This window comes from Calliphora vicina, chromosome 4 (assembly GCF_958450345.1).
Source record: "Calliphora vicina chromosome 4, idCalVici1.1, whole genome shotgun sequence".
In the NCBI taxonomy this organism is placed as follows: Eukaryota; Metazoa; Arthropoda; class Insecta; order Diptera; family Calliphoridae; genus Calliphora; species Calliphora vicina.
This window is the reverse complement of record NC_088783.1, coordinates 32062470-32080956: the sequence shown is the minus strand read 5'-3', so window position 1 is coordinate 32080956 and position 18487 is coordinate 32062470.

Genomic DNA, 18487 nt, shown 5'->3' with positions numbered 1-18487 from the left:
ATCCTTTAATATCCTTTAAGATTGCCAATAAATTACTTTTAAAAAAATAGTGTGTTAAGGATCCAAATATTCTATACTAAATGTCAAAATTTCATCCTTTATATATATATAAAGGTCAAATTAAAATATGAAAAAAAAAAATTTATTAGTATACAAAAAAGTTTTATTAAGAAAAGTGCATGTTTATAAACTACACCACTATGGTGGTGGAGGTATAATGGGTTAGGGCTGTTGTTTGCAACCTTAAAGTATACCAATCTGCTCAGGATCGCTTTCTGAGTCGACTAAGCGATGTCCGTCCGTCTGTCCGTCTGTCCGTCCATCCATGTAAACCTTGTAATCAAACTACAGGTCGCGGGTTTAAAGATAATTCGACAAAATTTGGCACAAACCTTTATATTGCCCCAAGGACAAAGGCTATTGAATTTGGTTAGAATCAGCCGATTATTTATCCTAGCCCCCATACAATTGGCCTATTTGAAAATAGTTAAGATCTCATAAATATCTCAATTATAAACATATTCAAACCAAATTCAGCACAATTAAGTTTTATGTAAGCCGAACTCTCACGACCAAATTTCGTGACGATCGGTCAACAATATTCCATAGCTCCCATATAAGAAACATTCTCGAAAATGTCATTAATATACATAAATCTCGGAAATATGTCAGTATCCAAACAAAATTCAACACAAATATGTTTCATATATTCGCAATTCATTCCACCAAATTTTGTGACGCTTGGTCCATAATTAGTCATAGCAAAGACTATAAATATATATTTATAGTCTTTGGTCATAGCTTCCATATAAGGCCCACTACCGAAAATTTGTGTATTCAAATAAGATTCAACACAAATAAGTTTCATATCAAAAGAAAACTCTTTAGAATCATATACCCGGTGTAGGGTATCATAAGGTCGGGCTTGCCATTTTACTTGTTTATTAAAAAGTCTTCTTCGTTGCTTTTCACAACGGATTTTGTTATATTTTTTTCGAATGAAATATTAAAATAAAATATTAAAATAAAATATAAAAAATCAAATAATTCAAATTTAAAATATTTTTTAACACTTAAGTAGTTAAGATAGAAGGATGAAATTTTGGCATGTGGTATTCAATATTTGGATCTTTAACTCACTATTTTTACAAAAAAAAATATTGGAAATCTAAAAGGATATTCAAGGATAAAAATTTGAAAGGACATTTTTGACATCTTTTGATCATTACAGGATAAAATAAAAATAATACGAAATATTTTAAAACTCTTCTCGATCATTTGACACCAAATTTGACATAGTAGGATGATCAGAAGTATTTTAAAACATTTTTTTAAAAATGTACTCCTCTGAAAATTTGAAGTCATTTTAAAAGGAAACAGGATCACGAAATGAAAAACTGAAAACGCAGTTTTTCTCCATTTAATTTATTGTTTCAGACGTATATCATCCGGTTCGTGTCTAATATTGAGTGTCTTACGGTGTTACAAGCCTCTATCTTATTGAAACATAATCCAACTCCTAAAAGTATGCCAAGTTTCTTAAATTATTTCAAATAAAATAATATTGTCTTTAAAACATTCCAATTGCATAATTTAGGAAGTTGTTTAAAAAATAAAAGAGAAAACTTTCTTTTAAACTAAATAAATTTATAAATGCTTGTAAGAAATTTCTTCAAATAAAAATATGAAAAATAGTTATTCATATAGGTTTTAAATAAAATAAAAAGAAAACAAATAAAAGTTTCTCTTGATTCCCAAGAGATTTATTTCAATATGATTTTGTTTTTCATATTAGTCTGTAAATATTACATATACATACATATAAATATGTATGTATGTATGTGTGATATGTATATGTATTTGAGTTTGTATGATTGTAGTCTTATATATACATATATACAACAACTATAATTCAGACGCGTTTAAAACAACAACCTCAATAAGCCATGCGAACCAATTGTGAAATGATAAGATGTATGGGAAAGTGTGCACAAATAAATATATAAATGTATTTCGATTTAAATAAAATAGTAACAAAGAGGATTGAGAAAAAATGGAAAAAGGTTATTTTCCTCTGACAAGCGTAAAACCTTAAAACAATAAATGTAAAAGAAAATATTCTGTGGAAATGAATGGTGGTTTATTCTTCACATACAATTTGTATATACTTAAATATTTGCTCTCTTCTTAAATTAAATTTTGACCCATGTCAGTTGCTTGGCTAGCTATTGTAGTTTTACAGCGGAGGTTACATTTAAAGCAGTATTATTTTTTAATATAACTGTTTAAATATGGTATAGTTATTGAACCAAGTTTCTATGTCTCCTCTCTTAGATCCTAACGGGTTTTAGTTGTTTTTAAACAGATTTTTGCAAATATTTCTGATCAACACAGAATGTTTGGGGAATTTTTCATTTCCTGTTTTGATGGTTTTGAACCATCTCATTTTCAACACAATTGTACTCCTATTTAATCTTTTTTTCATACCTTTCATTTCAACCATAATAAAAGGAAATCATTTAAGATTGAAAACACAACAGGCCATATATAATTTATGCAAGTCTTTATTTCATTTGCTATTCATTTCTGTGGAAAAAAGTTAAACTTAAAGATTAGCTTAAGGATTTTTAATTTTTTATAACTTGACCAAACAGCCAACATTTGCTCTTTTTTACCTTAGTAATTTCTAAACAGCGTTGTTTTTTATGTTTCACTTTAGCCGTAATAGATTCATGTATAAATAAAAGTATTGTGTATATTTAAATAACTTTATTTCAAAACATCTCTTTTTTTTTGTTAAATTTTTATGGTTGGCAGAGAAAAAAAAAACGAAAGAAGAAAAAATCCTGAAAAAATGTTAAATAAAGGACAAGCAACCAAAAATATTTTGTGTAACACAAAAATATAAAAAAATGCAAACCGAAAAAATGTCTCAGACAAATATTTGGAATTGTGAAGCATTATTCTTTTTTACAATGGTAGTTTATCGGTGCTGTCAGCTATCGTGTTGGGTGGTCATATTTGGTTTGAAATGGTGTAAGTATTAAGAGAGATATTGATTTCTAGCTTTTAAAAAGGAATTGTTAAAATATCTAATAACGTGTTCAACAAATGGCCATTTTAATAAAAAACTTTTGTTAGGTACTCAAGCTAAGTAAAAATAAGTACTTTTTTTGTACAATTGCAGATTAACATATGGTATTTGGCTAAGATTTAGTACTTTTTTTGCTAAACCTTGGTTTTTATCTATATAAATAAAAATCAAATGTCGTTCGTTGGTAATTGCATCAGTAGAGAACGGCCGGACCGATTTAGACAATTTTTTTTTTTAAAATGTTGGTTATAGCCCAGCTTAGGTTTTTACGGAATGAAAAATTGAGACGCCCTCTTTTACACCAACTTCTTTCGATCTCTGATCACTCATATTTCTTAACAAAAATCGATTTTTTTATATAAATCTCAAAATATCTAAATTCGCTAATAACGTGGCCAATAAGCCTTTACTCAAGAAAAGAGCTCGATCTGTGATCACTCATATTTCTTAACAAAAATCGATTTTTTTTATATAAAAACTCAAAATATCTAAATTCGCGCTAATAACTTGGCCATGGAGCTCGATCTGTGATGACTCATATATCTGACCAAAAATCGATTTTTTATATAAAAACTCAAAATATCTAAATTCGCTAATAACTTGGCCAAGGAGCTCGATCTGTGATCACTCATATTTCTGACCAAAAATCGATTTTTTATATAAAAACTCAAAATATCTAAATTCGCTAATAACTTGGCCAATAAGCCTTTACTCAAGAAAAGAGCTCGATCTGTGATCACTCATATTTCTTAACAAAAATCGATTTTTTTTATATAAAAACTCAAAATATCTAAATTCGCGCTAATAACTTGGCCATGGAGCTCGATCTGTGATGACTCATATATCTGACCAAAAATCGATTTTTTATATAAAAACTCAAAATATCTAAATTCGCTAATAACTTGGCCAAGGAGCTCGATCTGTGATCACTCATATTTCTGACCAAAAATCGATTTTTTATATAAAAACTCAAAATATCTAAATTCGCTAATAACTTGGCCAATAAGCCTTTACTCAAGAAAAGAGCTCGATCTGTGATCACTCATATTTCTTAACAAAAATCGATTTTTTTTATATAAAAACTCAAAATATCTAAATTCGCGCTAATAACTTGGCCAAGGAGCTCGATCTGTGATGACTCATATATCTGACCAAAAATCGATTTTTTATATAAAAACTCAAAATATCTAAATTCGCTAATAACTTGGCCAAGGAGCTCGATCTGTGATCACTCATATTTCTGACCAAAAATCGATTTTTTGTATAAAAACTCAAAATATCTAAATTCGCTAATAACTTGTCCAATAAGCGTTTAATCAAGAAAAGCAGCTCGATCTGTGATCACTCATATTTCTTAACAAAAATCGATTTTTTTATATAAAAACTCAAAATATCTAAATTCGCTAATAACTTGACCAATAAGCGTTTAATTAAGAAAAGGAGCTCGATCTGTGATCACTCATATTTCTTAGCAAAACTCGATTTTTTTATATAAAAACTCAAAATATCTAAATTCGCTAATAACTTGGCCAAGGAGCTCGATCTGTGATCACTCATATTTCTGACCAAAAATCGATTTTTTGTATAAAAACTCAAAATATCTAAATTCGCTAATAACTTGTCCAATAAGCGTTTAATCAAGAAAAGCAGCTCGATCTGTGATCACTCATATTTCTAAACAAAAATCTAAAATCTTGGCTAATAACTTGGCCAAGGAGCTCGATCTGTGATGACTCATATTTCTGACCAAAAATCGATTTTTTATATAAAAACTCAAAATATCTAAATTCGCTAATAACTTGGCCAATAAGCGTTTAATCAAGAAAAGGATCTCGATCTGTGATCACTCATATTTCTTAACAAAAATCGATTTTTTTATATAAAAACTCAAAATATCTAAATTCGCTAATAACTTGGCCAATAAGCGTTTAATCAAGAAAAGGAGCTCGATCTGTGATCATTCGTATTTCTGACCAAAAATCTATTTTTTATATAAAAACTCAAAATATCTAAATTCGCTAATAACTTGACCAATAAGCGTTTAATTAAGAAAAGGAGCTCGATCTGTGATCACTCATATTTCTTAGCAAAAATCGATTTTTTTATATAAAAACACAAAATAACTAAATTCGCTAATAACTTGGCCAAGGAGCTCGGTCTGTGATCACTCATATTTCTGACCAAAAATCGATTTTTTGTATAAAAACTCAAAATATCTAAATTCGCTAATAACTTGGCCAATAAGCGTTTAATCAAGAAAAGCAGCTCGATCTGTGATCACTCATATTTCTGACCAAAAATCGATTTTTTGTATAAAAACTCAAAATATCTAAATTCGCTAATAACTTGACCAATAAGCGTTTAATCAAGAAAAGGAGCTCGATCTGCGATCACTCATATTTCTTAACAAAAATCGATTTTTTTATATAAAAACTCAAAATATCTAAATTCGCTAATAACTTGGCCAATAAGCGTTTAATCAAGAAAAGGAGCTCGATCTGTGATCACTCATTTTTCCGACCAAAATTCGATTAGTTATATAAAAACTCATCCCAGCAAAAAATATTCTGGATTTGGAAGCAATAAATATGTTTACTTCATCTTCTACTGCTACATTAATTGCATCCTAAAATTATTGTCTTACAAAAATGATTTTGGAAGGCATACATTAAGCTATTCGTATAGGTGGTGAAGAACTTAGAAAAAATCAGTGCTTCTTGTTAGGCAATCACTGGGTCTGTAAGATTTTATTGCTTCTCAGCAGCTCTAAAATCTATGTGCACAATTGTTTACACATATTTAGTTCTATGAAATCAGGTTAATTTTAAAGCTGTGAAATATGCTTATTTTGGATTCCTTATGCAGAGTCTCTACGCGAGGAATCCCATATAAAAATCATGTTATCTTTCATGCGAAGTGGTAGCAGTATACAAGTGCTCTCTGCCTTACAAACCTGCTTCCGAGGAAGCACCATTTTTTGCTGGGATAATATTGATTTACATGTATTCTGTTGTTTGTTTTTTTCTTTTTAACTATTTTTGCCCTTTTCAAACCGCTTCACACAAATTCACAAATCGAACACAAGCATTTTTCTGATTTCAAAATTCTGACTTTAAATATTTTTTCCCGGCTGTTCGGATTCAGTATTCCTAAAAAGCTCTTTATGAGTTAATTCGGAATTTAGTTGAAATAAGAGAATACTTTTAGAAACAATTTTAAAATCTATTGAAATTTAGAAGATTAAAATTTCAAAACTTAAACTTAAATAGCTTTCAAACTTTAAGAGATAATTTAAAGAGGAATTTCTTTACTTTCTTAATTGTTTTATTTTCATTCTTTGAAATCTGTCCATATGTGTTCAAGTTGTAAGCGGTCCAAAGTTGTCGATTTTGACACACTGAATCTCACTTTGTATTCTAACAGAAATTAAATTTGTTCATTTCCGTAAAGCCTATGTCCTCCTCTACGGTAGGATGAATTATCATTTTGCAAACGCACCAGTAATTTAGAAGATTCGGATTTATTATCATTTTTTTGCTAATGGTTACGGTTAATGGTAGTCCAGCTGAAATGGTATTTTAGAGATAACTGTAGCCAACATTGTAATTAAGTGTGTACAAAATTCGCCACTGCCCACTTTAAACACTTCCCCTAGTTTCTACTCACAGTAAGTGGTTGGATAACTTACTGACTGATTCATAGAATGATTGAAAAATTGTCTTAGGTTTTATTTTTCCTTATTTTTATATCAATTTTACTTCTTTTTTTCCGAAGGATTTGTTTGTATCATTTTACAATTTCTTAATCTTCACTTGACATCAGTTGGCCATTTTCTGCAAATGATGAATATCATAATGAATGAAAAAAAAAGGAAATGAAATGAAAATGAATAAAAAAAAACTATGACAGTAGAAAAGGGTAAAGATATCAATTTTCATTTAAGGAAAATTTTTATTGAATACTAAATCGTAATCGTAATCAAATATATGAGTGGGATGAGAAAAGAAATCAAATACTTTGGCTTGTCTAGTGTAACTTTATAAATTGAAGAAAATAAATAAAAGTATCATTGATATTTTCTAGGAAATATATTAATTTAAAAGGTTTTATTGTTTTTTTCTTATGTTTTTCCAATGGAAAATATATTATGCGTAAGCTAAGCATAACTAATTAGGAATTTAAAATTAGAAAAAAACAATGTTTAAAGGTTAAAAATCATGTCTGGTATAAATAAATAAGATACTAGAAAATTCTTTAGTCCTTGAAGCTTTCTTTCTCTAAATACATTTTAAAGCTGCAGGTAATCCTTAAAAGTAAATTTTTAAAGAATTTAACAATTCATTTATAATACAAATACAAGACGATTAGATTCTGTATCGTACAACCAAAACTCAAATTGTGTCTGCATAAATGCCAACAATGGGACACAGAGACATCAGCATCATGATAGAGACATGATGACATTGTAGGTTAAATAAAAATCATAATAACAATAATAATAATAATAGTAGAATGTACTTACAAAGAAAAGTGAGGATTTAAAAAGCTCAAGAAAAGTAGATACAAAACTAGAGACACGTTATAAATGCATTTCAAGAATTGTCACACTGCAGATGCAGACAATAATAAGATTTTGATCAAGTCAGACACGGTTCGGTACTTTTGTCTACTTGTAGTTGTCTCACTGGCTGATTGTCTGTCTGTCAGTTTGTCTAGCTCTCTTACTGTATGTGTAGGTAAATAAGCTTAAAAAACAACAGCAACCAACAATAATAATAATAATAAAATAAGAATAAATAAGCTTCATGTACAAATACAGACATTCACACATAAATACAAAAGTATACAAACACAATAATATTCTAAATCCCTACAGGATATAAATTCATGCAGACGCTGGTGATTCATTCTAAGTTCTTTGAGTTCAACTCAAATATATAAAAAAAATAATTTATTTTTTGTTGCTGCATGGAATGCACAGTAGGGCAGAATGAAAATTTTTTGGAAATAAATCTGGCATTTCTAAATGGCTGAACCGATCGGGATAACATTTGACGCGGGCTTAGACAAGGAGTATTCGAGTTTAAGTTATTAAAATGGGTCCTACTAATGCTCCAGGGTCGGCGCTATGGGGGCTCAATGTAGGGTACCTACGAAATGTAAAATTTTTAAACACGTGCCATTTTTTGGTTTCCCATGCCCACGTTAAATTCTATCCGGATCGGACCAGCCGTTGCCAGACTTATTTCCAAAAAAATTGTATTCTGTCCCACTGTGGATAATAGACTGTACAGTACGTTACGGTAATAAAATTCTTGTTCATAAAATGCAACCATAGTCTGTATTTTATATTTTTTTATGATAGAAAATCATAATTTTCTATTTTGGAAACAGCTTGAAAAATACATATTTATTTTTTTTATAAACATAAATTTTCATATTAAACTAGAACAACTATACATACTAAATTATACCTTAGTACATATGTATTGGTTTAAATGTATGTAGTATATGTATTTGTGTTTACTCATAACAGCAGGATATAAAAATCTCTGGCATAAATATTATTAAAAAAAACTAACAAAGGACACACCAAAAGGAGTAAATATTTTTTTTTTATTTTATTTTATTTGTTTTCAGTTTTATTATCTTCATATTTACGCTCGTAACTTTCAATTTAAACAAGAACTTTGCTTTTCTACTTTTAGGGGGATTTTTATTGGAAAACATGTAAAATATTTATGTTCTCAAGTTCATGTTGGCATAAAAAGTAAAAGTTTGAGGGAATTGGCTGTATGAATAAGTGGTACAATGAATCTGTTTTATAGTAAAATTAATGAAAATAAAAGAGTTTATATTGAACCAGAAACTTTTATATGAAATAAAATATATTCACAACATTCGGCAGCCAGTAACAATTTGTTGATAGCCAAAGAGATATCCTTGTGAATATAATATATTTCAATATATTCTATGCAATCTATAAATAGAAAAACAATCATACGAGTTTAATGTTTTTGATCGGCGCTCCAATGTCATATAATGGTCATTCCATAATTGAGTTTATTGAAATCTATGCAAATTAAAATGTTATATACAGTAAATGAGAGTACTATTAATAAATCGTTTGAAAACTACATTCCGTAATTAAAAAAACATGACCTATAACTAAATTAAAATTCACAAATTTATGTGAATTCATAATTTGTGCACTGCATTGCCGTCTACTGCTTTACCAAAAATCAGATAACAATACAAGATGAAGTTAATTACTGTGAGTTATGTATTTTAGAGCCATTAATGAGACTTCTGAAAAATATAATATACAAACTAGGGTGAACGACCCGGTTTTTAATAACCGGTTATAAACGGTTTTTTTGGTTAAGTCGGTTTCGGTTTTTTGAAAAGCTCACATTTCGAATATCGAACAAACCGGGTTTTTCTGCTCGAATAGCCGGTTTTTTTTAAAGTTTTAGTGTTTTTATGAGTTTTAGTGTATTAAAAACTTTAAAAAATATTTAAAATCCAAAAAGCTTTTTCAAAAGAAGACTTTTTATAATTATATAAATGTCACAAGCGATCTGGAAAGCTTAAAAACTTACTCAATGCTTTGTTAACTGTATGTCCTACAAGTAAACTGAGAAAGATCATTTCAATGTTTAGCTTTATAAAAACAAAACAAATCTAGATATTTTTTTTTGCCAATTTATGTTTCTAAAAATCTAACGGAGTTGTTGACATTTGCAATTAAATAAAATTCATCAACCACTCACTTTTAGTAAAACATCAATTTTAATGTCAGCATGGTTCAAATTTGATCCGAAGACCTTGTGAAGGTTAAAAGAAATAATAAAAATTAGAATTAAAAAGTTTTTAGGCATTTTAAAAAGGCTTATTTTTTGTTATATGATCTCATTTTTGTTGTGTTATGTTTTTCCATGAACTGTTTTTGTTTTAATAACTATTATTTTAATGCGTTACTTTTTCCGTAAAAACCGGTTAACCGGTTATTATTATTTTTGTTTGTATAACCAACACTCAGGGGATACCCCTATATATGCAGTGCATTGTGTTGATGTTAGGAAATAAAGTTGTGAGAAGGAGGAAAGAGGGAGTAGTGTTTGTTGACGTTTGACTTGAATTTATAAATATTATATTCCGCCGGAAATACGTTTGCAGGTAGTAGATTCCACATACCGAAAACCGGTTTCTTAAAAATGTCGAAGAATCGATCACCTAAAACATACACATTTTATATGTCAACGTATAGGAAATTGTATCTTCTTTTCAAAAATGTATAAAATATTAAAGAATTAAAAAATTTTAATTTTTAAAATTCAATAAAAGTTTTGTTTTTAATGGAATTTTAAACTTATATTGACATTTTTAACCAAAAATAAATTTGTGAGTTTTCGCTGACAATCCCACAATTCTCAAAAAACTTTTCAAAAGTCCCAAACATGTTATTTTTTAGATTTTTGACTCTGTTGCAAGGTATTTAAGTAGGAACATATTGGGTCATATAAAAAAGGTTTTATTTATTTGAAAGCAGCTATGCGATTAGACAAAATTTGGCATAAAGTTTAAATTTACATAAAAAATAGGTCTAGTTCGGAAGGCTCTGGAACTCGCAGTTATAAAAATTTTGAAATTATTTGTCGTCAAAATGTTATCCAGTAGACCAATAGATTTGTTGTTAATTCAAAAAATATATATTGCAATAAAATCGGGAGAGATTTTGATCCGATATTAGCAAAAATCCTGACTAAGGTAGGTAGTTTCAAATCGGAAGGATAACAAAAATTTGGCATCACTTTTATTTTTTCATATACCCGAGATACCCGACTTTGGGGCCTTGAGGATCCACCCTACCTTAGTGTTTGAAGTCCAAAACTTAAACTCATCTACACCTCCTCTATAGTCGTGGAAAAGAGGACTATCGGTTTTTTCATTTCCCCTACTGTGCGACATTAAACAAAAATTTGGCATCACTTTTATTTTTTCATATACCCGAGATACCCGACTTTGGGGCCTTGAGGATCCACCCTACCTTAGTGTTTGAAGTCCAAAACTTAAACTCATCTACACCTCCAATTGGTTACTTTATACATCCCAGGTAATCTAACATGAATTAAATTTCCACTTAAATGTCTCTAAGTAATCTTGAGTGTAGTCATTTTAAACGTTTTGTAAGTAATTCGTACAAACTGGTTTCATACAAATTGTGTTGATATAATTCTTATACAATTTATTTTAGTTTTGCTGAAGTCACTTTAGTGTCTCTAAGCAACCTGTAGTGTAGTCAATTTAAACGATTATTTTGTAATGCATTTCAGAAAGTACTAATTTTATTCACTAAAAGTATTTTTTTTGAGAATGTTTGTTTACAAGCAATTTGTTACCTTTTTAACTGACTATTTGAGGTCAATAGTAGCCGTACGTAATGAAATAACTAGTTATGTAGCTGATCAAGTAACCAGTTTAGCTGGTAACTTACTTTATATAACCGGTATGTGAATCCAATGCATTGACTACTTTGAACCAGCTATCAGATAGACTGATTGTAATTCCTGATTAGGATACGTACGTGTTAACGTAAATAATCACGTAACTAGTTAGGTAACTAGTTGTCATCCTAAATGATAGGTAAAATCACTAGTTCGGGACAGTCTCCTAATACTGCTGGAGAGTAAGTTTTCACACATTCATGTGCCTTTTGGTTTGTGTGCAAGTAAGTTGCCACAAATATATACATAATTACTACATCAATCATTTACATATTTACAGTGAGCATAATATTGTTAAAAAACTTTAAAAATGCTGAAATGGTTATGGTAAACACAAGTGTGTTTGTTTGACACAAAAAGTGTTTGTTCTACGTACATAAATCGCTTACAAAATACTTTATTGTAGGACATCACGCTTACTTTTGGGACATCACCTATTAAAATAAGTACTTTTTGTAGTAGAATAATACGTAGTCTTTTCGTCAAGTTTCCATTATTCTACGTTTGTTTGTTATAAGTTTGTCATTCCGTTTGTAATTTCTACTTTTTTCATTTGCGACCCCACAGTCTGTATGTATATTGAAATTAACTTTCCGCAGCCCCCAAATAACTTACATACATGATTCATACATCAATATATCTGCTATAGACCCAGTTCGGTTATTATTTAAAATCGAGAAAATCGGCCCACAAATGGCTGAAATAACCAGGATATAATGATAGATATTTCAAAGACCTTTGCATGACGTACATAAAAATATAGTAAGTCGGACCTATAATGGGTGAAAATCGGGAAAAATAATTTTTAACTTAAATTTTTTTTCACCCAAAACAAAAAATTAAATAACACGGTGCTACGATGGAAAAAAACTTGGAAAATGGCCTAGAGTGGGTTATAGGTCTTGCTGAGTACATTACAAATTGTGTCTAAAAATTTCAGAAACACCCTCAAATTCAGAAGTTATTCTAAAAAACCGTTTTCAGTGATGTTCGTCGACTTATCGACCTGTAGCTTAGTCAGTTTTTGTCCGACTTTAAATTTGTTAAGTTATTTGTAAGTTATAAGTATTGTTTTTCTTAAGAATATCTAAAAGAAAAACAAAATTTATCAACTTTTTTGATTTTAGTCGCTTTTCATTGCTTATTTTGATATGAAAGTTCATAAAAATTTATAACAACGTATATAGGAAATTTAGTTCTCAATAATTCTCAAGTATTAATTATTCAAATCGGACTAAAATTGTAAAAGTTATACAACTTTTAATTAACACCATTTTTAGTATTTTCTCCCCCAGCGCATATGAATAAAATAAAACAAAAAACTGCAGAAAAAAAATATTTATAATATTTTGAATTAACAAGGTAAATTTTGTCGAACTTTTTTCAAAATAGTTTAATAACTTTTGCAAATATAAACCGATTTTAACAAGTAATATCTAATTGTTTCCCATATAAAGTTGTCTTTAAAAGACTGTGCAAAAAAGGATAGGTTTTTATTGAAAAAAATTAAATTAACTATTGTTAAATATGAAAAATTATGAAAAAAAAAATAAAAAAAAGCGAAACTTCTTATAAAAACTTACGCAATTTTTTCGATATAGATTATGCATACATTTTATGAAAGCTTTATTCTTTATCCATAATTGTTTTGAATTTTGAAATCGGTATAAAAATGGGTGAGTTAGAGGTAATAAAGTACTACGACCGACCTACCCTAAAACAGTTTTTCCAAAATATCTCAAAATTTTGAGGGTGTTTCAAAATCTTTGAAAACGGTTTTAGTATGTCCTCACCTAGGCCTACAACCCCCATTAGGTCGCTTTTCAAGTTCTGACAAAAAGTATAATTTTGTAGCAGAGTGTAATTTTTTTATTGAAAATATTTAAAATTTTTAGTTTAAAGTGTAATTTAGGTATATAAGATTCGACAATGCCGAATTTAGCTCTCTTATTTGTTTTTCAGCTTATTTTGTAAGTAAATTTTTACCTGGCGATATCTTCAGGCGTTCGAATTTTAAAGTAATTTATGAAAGTTTGATCTTAAAATTTTTTCATTCAAATGTTAATGCTCAAGTTCTCGAGTTTTCAATAAATTTTTATTTAATAAATTTAACATTTTTTATTTCCTTAAATTGCTATCGATTTTTGTTGCTCTTGAATTCATACCTCATTACATTGCAGAATATATGTCATTGCTACCAACTGAGAGACTAATTTCTTGTCTGCCATTCATCACAGAGCCCCAATTGTTTGCAGCATTCCATAGAATTGACAGTTTTCGAGTGTGATTTTCATAAAGTTCTAAATGTTAGTAATTTTGTGGTCTCCTCCTTTATTACTTTTTCAGTTTCGTTTCGTTTCTTTCGTTTATTTGTTTTTCTACTCATTACTGTAATGTACTTTCTTTTCTATTTATTTGTGTGTATTTAGTCGGTTTAGTACTCAATATGTGTGTCATTTTCTAGTGTTTTTTTCATTTATTTGGTTTAACCACACAAACACCATACAATTTAGTAGTAGATTTGTTTGGTTTTCATTAAATGTATCCTTGACTGGGGAAAAGACTAAAACGTGATGAGTGAAATCTTCTTGTATTAGTAGAACTCGTTGTACATTTTGTATGTCATTCATGTAAAGAGTGTTAGTTTAACAACAGCATACATAGAGTTTATTAGTTATAGATTTTTTTTCCCTAGAATTTCGTTTCCATTTAACTCAGCTCGGTTAAATTTGAAGGCCAAATTAATGTAAATGAAAATGTTGACAAATTTGTAATAATATTGAAGGGGTTTTTCTTTTAAATTATTATTTGCTTTAGCAAATTAAACTGAAGTGGTGAATGTTTAATTTTGAAGAGTAAAATGTTTAGAGTTACTGTTTGTTTAGTTATATACAATATTGCTAATCAAATAATTTTAAAACTAATTAAGTAAAATGCACAATAAACTTAATAGGTTTATGTTAAAATCTTTTATGATACCGTTGTTTTAAGAGCAAACCTTTTTACAACTTTTCCTTAAATGTTTTAAACTTTTAAGGATATTCAATGTTCATAAATCCTTTTGAACTTAATGCGATCATCGTTTCTTTTTTTTCCTGATTCCTGTGTCTGTTACTGTTCAACTTGTACTTTGACAAAGACACACTCTGTACTTTAGTACAAAAAATCCCTCAAACACATGGTGATTTACTTTATGGAGTTTGTATTTTATCAGATATTCTTCATTATTTGTATCTGCAAAATTGTTGTCTTTGGTTCGCTCTAATGGATTGGAAAAGGAATAGATTTATCTATCCATCTGTAGTTTGTTGTCAATGACACAGCCAGTATTTTGTTTTATGTGCGAGCATTTTGTATTTTAACTTTTGACAACCATAAAGACAACAAAACAAACAGACAAGTTAAGAGGACCCTCATACTGCCTTTTTTTAGCGTATTGTTTTAAAAGTTTGTTTTGTAGAGTTACATCAACAACACAACACTTTAAATTTAACTTTATTCTTTCTATTTTATTTTTGGTTAATATTCCTTTGACGCTAATTTGAATGAGTATGTATGTATTTTTTAAGTATTTACAAATTTTTGTTAATGCCTGTTTAGGGAAACATTTGCTCAATTGAAAATAACAATAATAATTTGCAAATTTGTTTCATGTTCTGAGAAACCAAAAAAATAACATTAGTAAGTGTTTTTTTTTAAATTTTATTTAAGTTTGCCATGATCTTAAAAATGACTTAAAATCAAAATGTCGTTTTTTGTCTTTTTTTATGCAAATTAAATTATATTTTTTGTTATAACACCAGCGTCTAACAGAATCTGCCTAAATTATTATTTATCAACTTGTGTCGCTTCTGTTTTGTTGTATTCATTGTCGCTTAAAACATTTTTATTCGCATCAAGTGTTGCTCATTTTCATTTCAATGTTGCACTATGGCTTGAATCTGGAATAATTCAGATGTGTAATAATTGTAATAATTTTTTGTGTATTTTATATTAATTTTTATCTCTGCAAATAATTTTCAGAAAACTTAACTCCTTAACTGAAATTTTGGAAATTGATTCAAAAAGAAGGTCGTTTGAATATCGTTAGCTTACACAGTGCAACACAAAAAAAATAACACCACTACGTGATAAAAGACCAAAAAAAAAATGACCCGTATCTCCCAGTTTAGCCCAAAGTCATGCACCTTTTTTAGGGGCCCTCAAAGAAAAAAGTGATAATTTTCTCAGGCTCATATCTTGCAAACAGTTCAGAATTTTGTTTTGCTCTCTAACGCAAAGTTGTAGCCCTTGTCATAAAGAACAAAAATTGTGAAGATATATAATAAAAAAATAATAATAAAAAAACTTCATCGTTAAGACCAAAATCGCAATAGGCTTTAAAAAAAATCAATTTTTTTTACCTTTTTCCCTATTCAGGTCCATATGTAGCAAACCGTTCAAAATTCAAGGAAACAATCACCTATGTATCTAAGATCTCAATAAAAAACTTTCTATAACTTCCCAGGAATGATTCTTAACACCGTTTAGGTAGGTCAATATAAGTCAGTAAGAAAAAACTGGTCTTTTATCAAGTACCATGACATAAAAAATTACACACAGTGTTAATGAACAAATGTTCCAAGTACACTTTGTAAAAAAAATTGCATTTGCATTCAAAACGTTAGAATTTTTAAAAATGCCGCTGAATAATAAATAGCTACTGTGAATACATCGCACATAACAATCTGCTAACTAGCAGTTAGGCTTAGCAGAGAGTTAGCAAATAGTTTATTTATAATCAAGGCTCTACGTAGCCTGGATCTGATTTGAATTACTGCTTTTCGAACGAGTTCGGAGGATGATGTTATTTTGAAATGAGCTTCACGAGTTTTTCAAAATTCATCCTTCACCAAAGGCACATCTTTGTCTCTGGGAATTTTATTACTTGCTGTTGCCCATAATTGGATTCAGTATATCCAAATTTGTTTTAAGACCGTCTTATGCAGGCTGACTTTGGAGTTCAGGCTTAATTTCAATTGATGGTGGATTAGTCAGTGTACATTAGAAGCCAGTGTACATTAGGATCGCATATCGAGCTCCTTTTCTTGATTAAACGCTTATTGGCCCAGTTGCTAGCGAATTGAGATATTTTGAGTTTTTATATAAAAAAAATCCTTTTCTCGATTAAAAGCTTATTGGCGAAGTTATTAGCGAATTTAGATATTTTGAGTTTTTATATAAAAAATCGATTTTTGTTTAGAAATATGAGTGATCATAGATCGAGCTCCTTTTCTTGATTAAACGCTTATTGGCCAAGTTATAGCGAATTTCGATATTATGAGTTTTTATATAATAAATCGATTTTTGGTCAGAAATATGAGTGATCACAGATCAAGCTCCTTTTCTTGATTAAGCGCTTATTGGCCAAGTTATTAGCGAATTTAGATATATTGAGTCTTTAAATAAAAAATCGATTTTTGTTCTGAAATATGAGTGATCACAGATCGAGCTGCTTTTCTTGATTAAACGCTTATTGGCCAAGTTATTAGAGAATTTAGATATTTTCAGTTTTTATATAACTAATCGAATTTTGGTCGGAAAAATCACAGATCGAGCTGCTTTTCTTGATTAAACGCTTATTGGCCAAGTTATTAGAGAATTTAGATATTTTCAGTTTTTATATAAAAAATCGATTTTTGGTCAGAAATATGAGTGATCACAGATCGAGCTGCTTTTCTTGATTAAACGCTTATTGGCCAAGTTATTAGAGAATTTAGATATTTTCAGTTTTTATATAACTAATCGAATTTTGGTCGGAAAAATGAGTGATCAGAGATCGAGCTGCTTTTCTTGATTAAACGCTTATTGGCCAAGTTATTAGAGAATTTAGATATTTTCAGTTTTTATATAAAAAATCGATTTTTGGTCAGAAATATGAGTGATCACAGATCGAGCTCCTTTTCTTGATTAAAAGCTTATTGGTCAAGTTAGTAGCGAATTTAGATATTTTCAGTTTTTATATAAAAAATCGATTTTTGGTCAGAAATATGAGTGATTGCAGATCGAGCTCCTTTTCTTGATTAAACGCTTATTGGCCAAGTTATTAGAGAATTTAGATATTTTGAGTTTTTATATAAAAAATCGATTTTTGGTCAGAAATATGAGTGATCACAGATCGAGCTCCTTGATTAAACGCTTATTGGCCACTTTATTAGCGAATTTAGATATTTTGAGATTTATATAAAAAATCGATTTTTGGTCAGAAATATGAGTGATCACAGATCGAGCTGTTTTTCTTGATTAAACGCTTATTGGCCAAGTTAGTAGCGAATTTAAATATTTTGAGTTTTTATATAAAAAATCGATTTTTGTCAGAAATATGAGTGTGAGATTAAACGCTTATTGGCCAAGTTATTAGCGAATTTAGATATTTTGAGTTTTTATATAACTAATCGAATTTTGGTCGGAAAAATGAGTGATCACAGATCGAGCTGCTTTTCTTGATTAAACGATTATTGGCCAAGTTAGTAGCGAATTTAGATATTTTGAGTTTTTATATAAAAAATCGATTTTTGTTAAGAAATATGAGTGATCACAGATCGAGCTGTTTTTCTTGATTAAACGCTTATTGGCCAAGTTATTAGCGAATTTAGATATTTTGAGTTTTTATATAAAAAATCGATTTTTGGTCAGAAATATGAGTGATCACAGATCGAGCTCCTTTTCTTGATTAAACGCTTATTGGCCAAGTTATTAGCGAATTTAGATATTTTGAGTTTTTATATAAAAAAATTGATTTTTGTTAAGAAATATGAGTGATCACAGATCGAGCTCCTTTTCTTGATTAAACGCTTATTGGTCAAGTTATTAGCGAATTTTGATATTTTGAGTTTTTATACAAAAA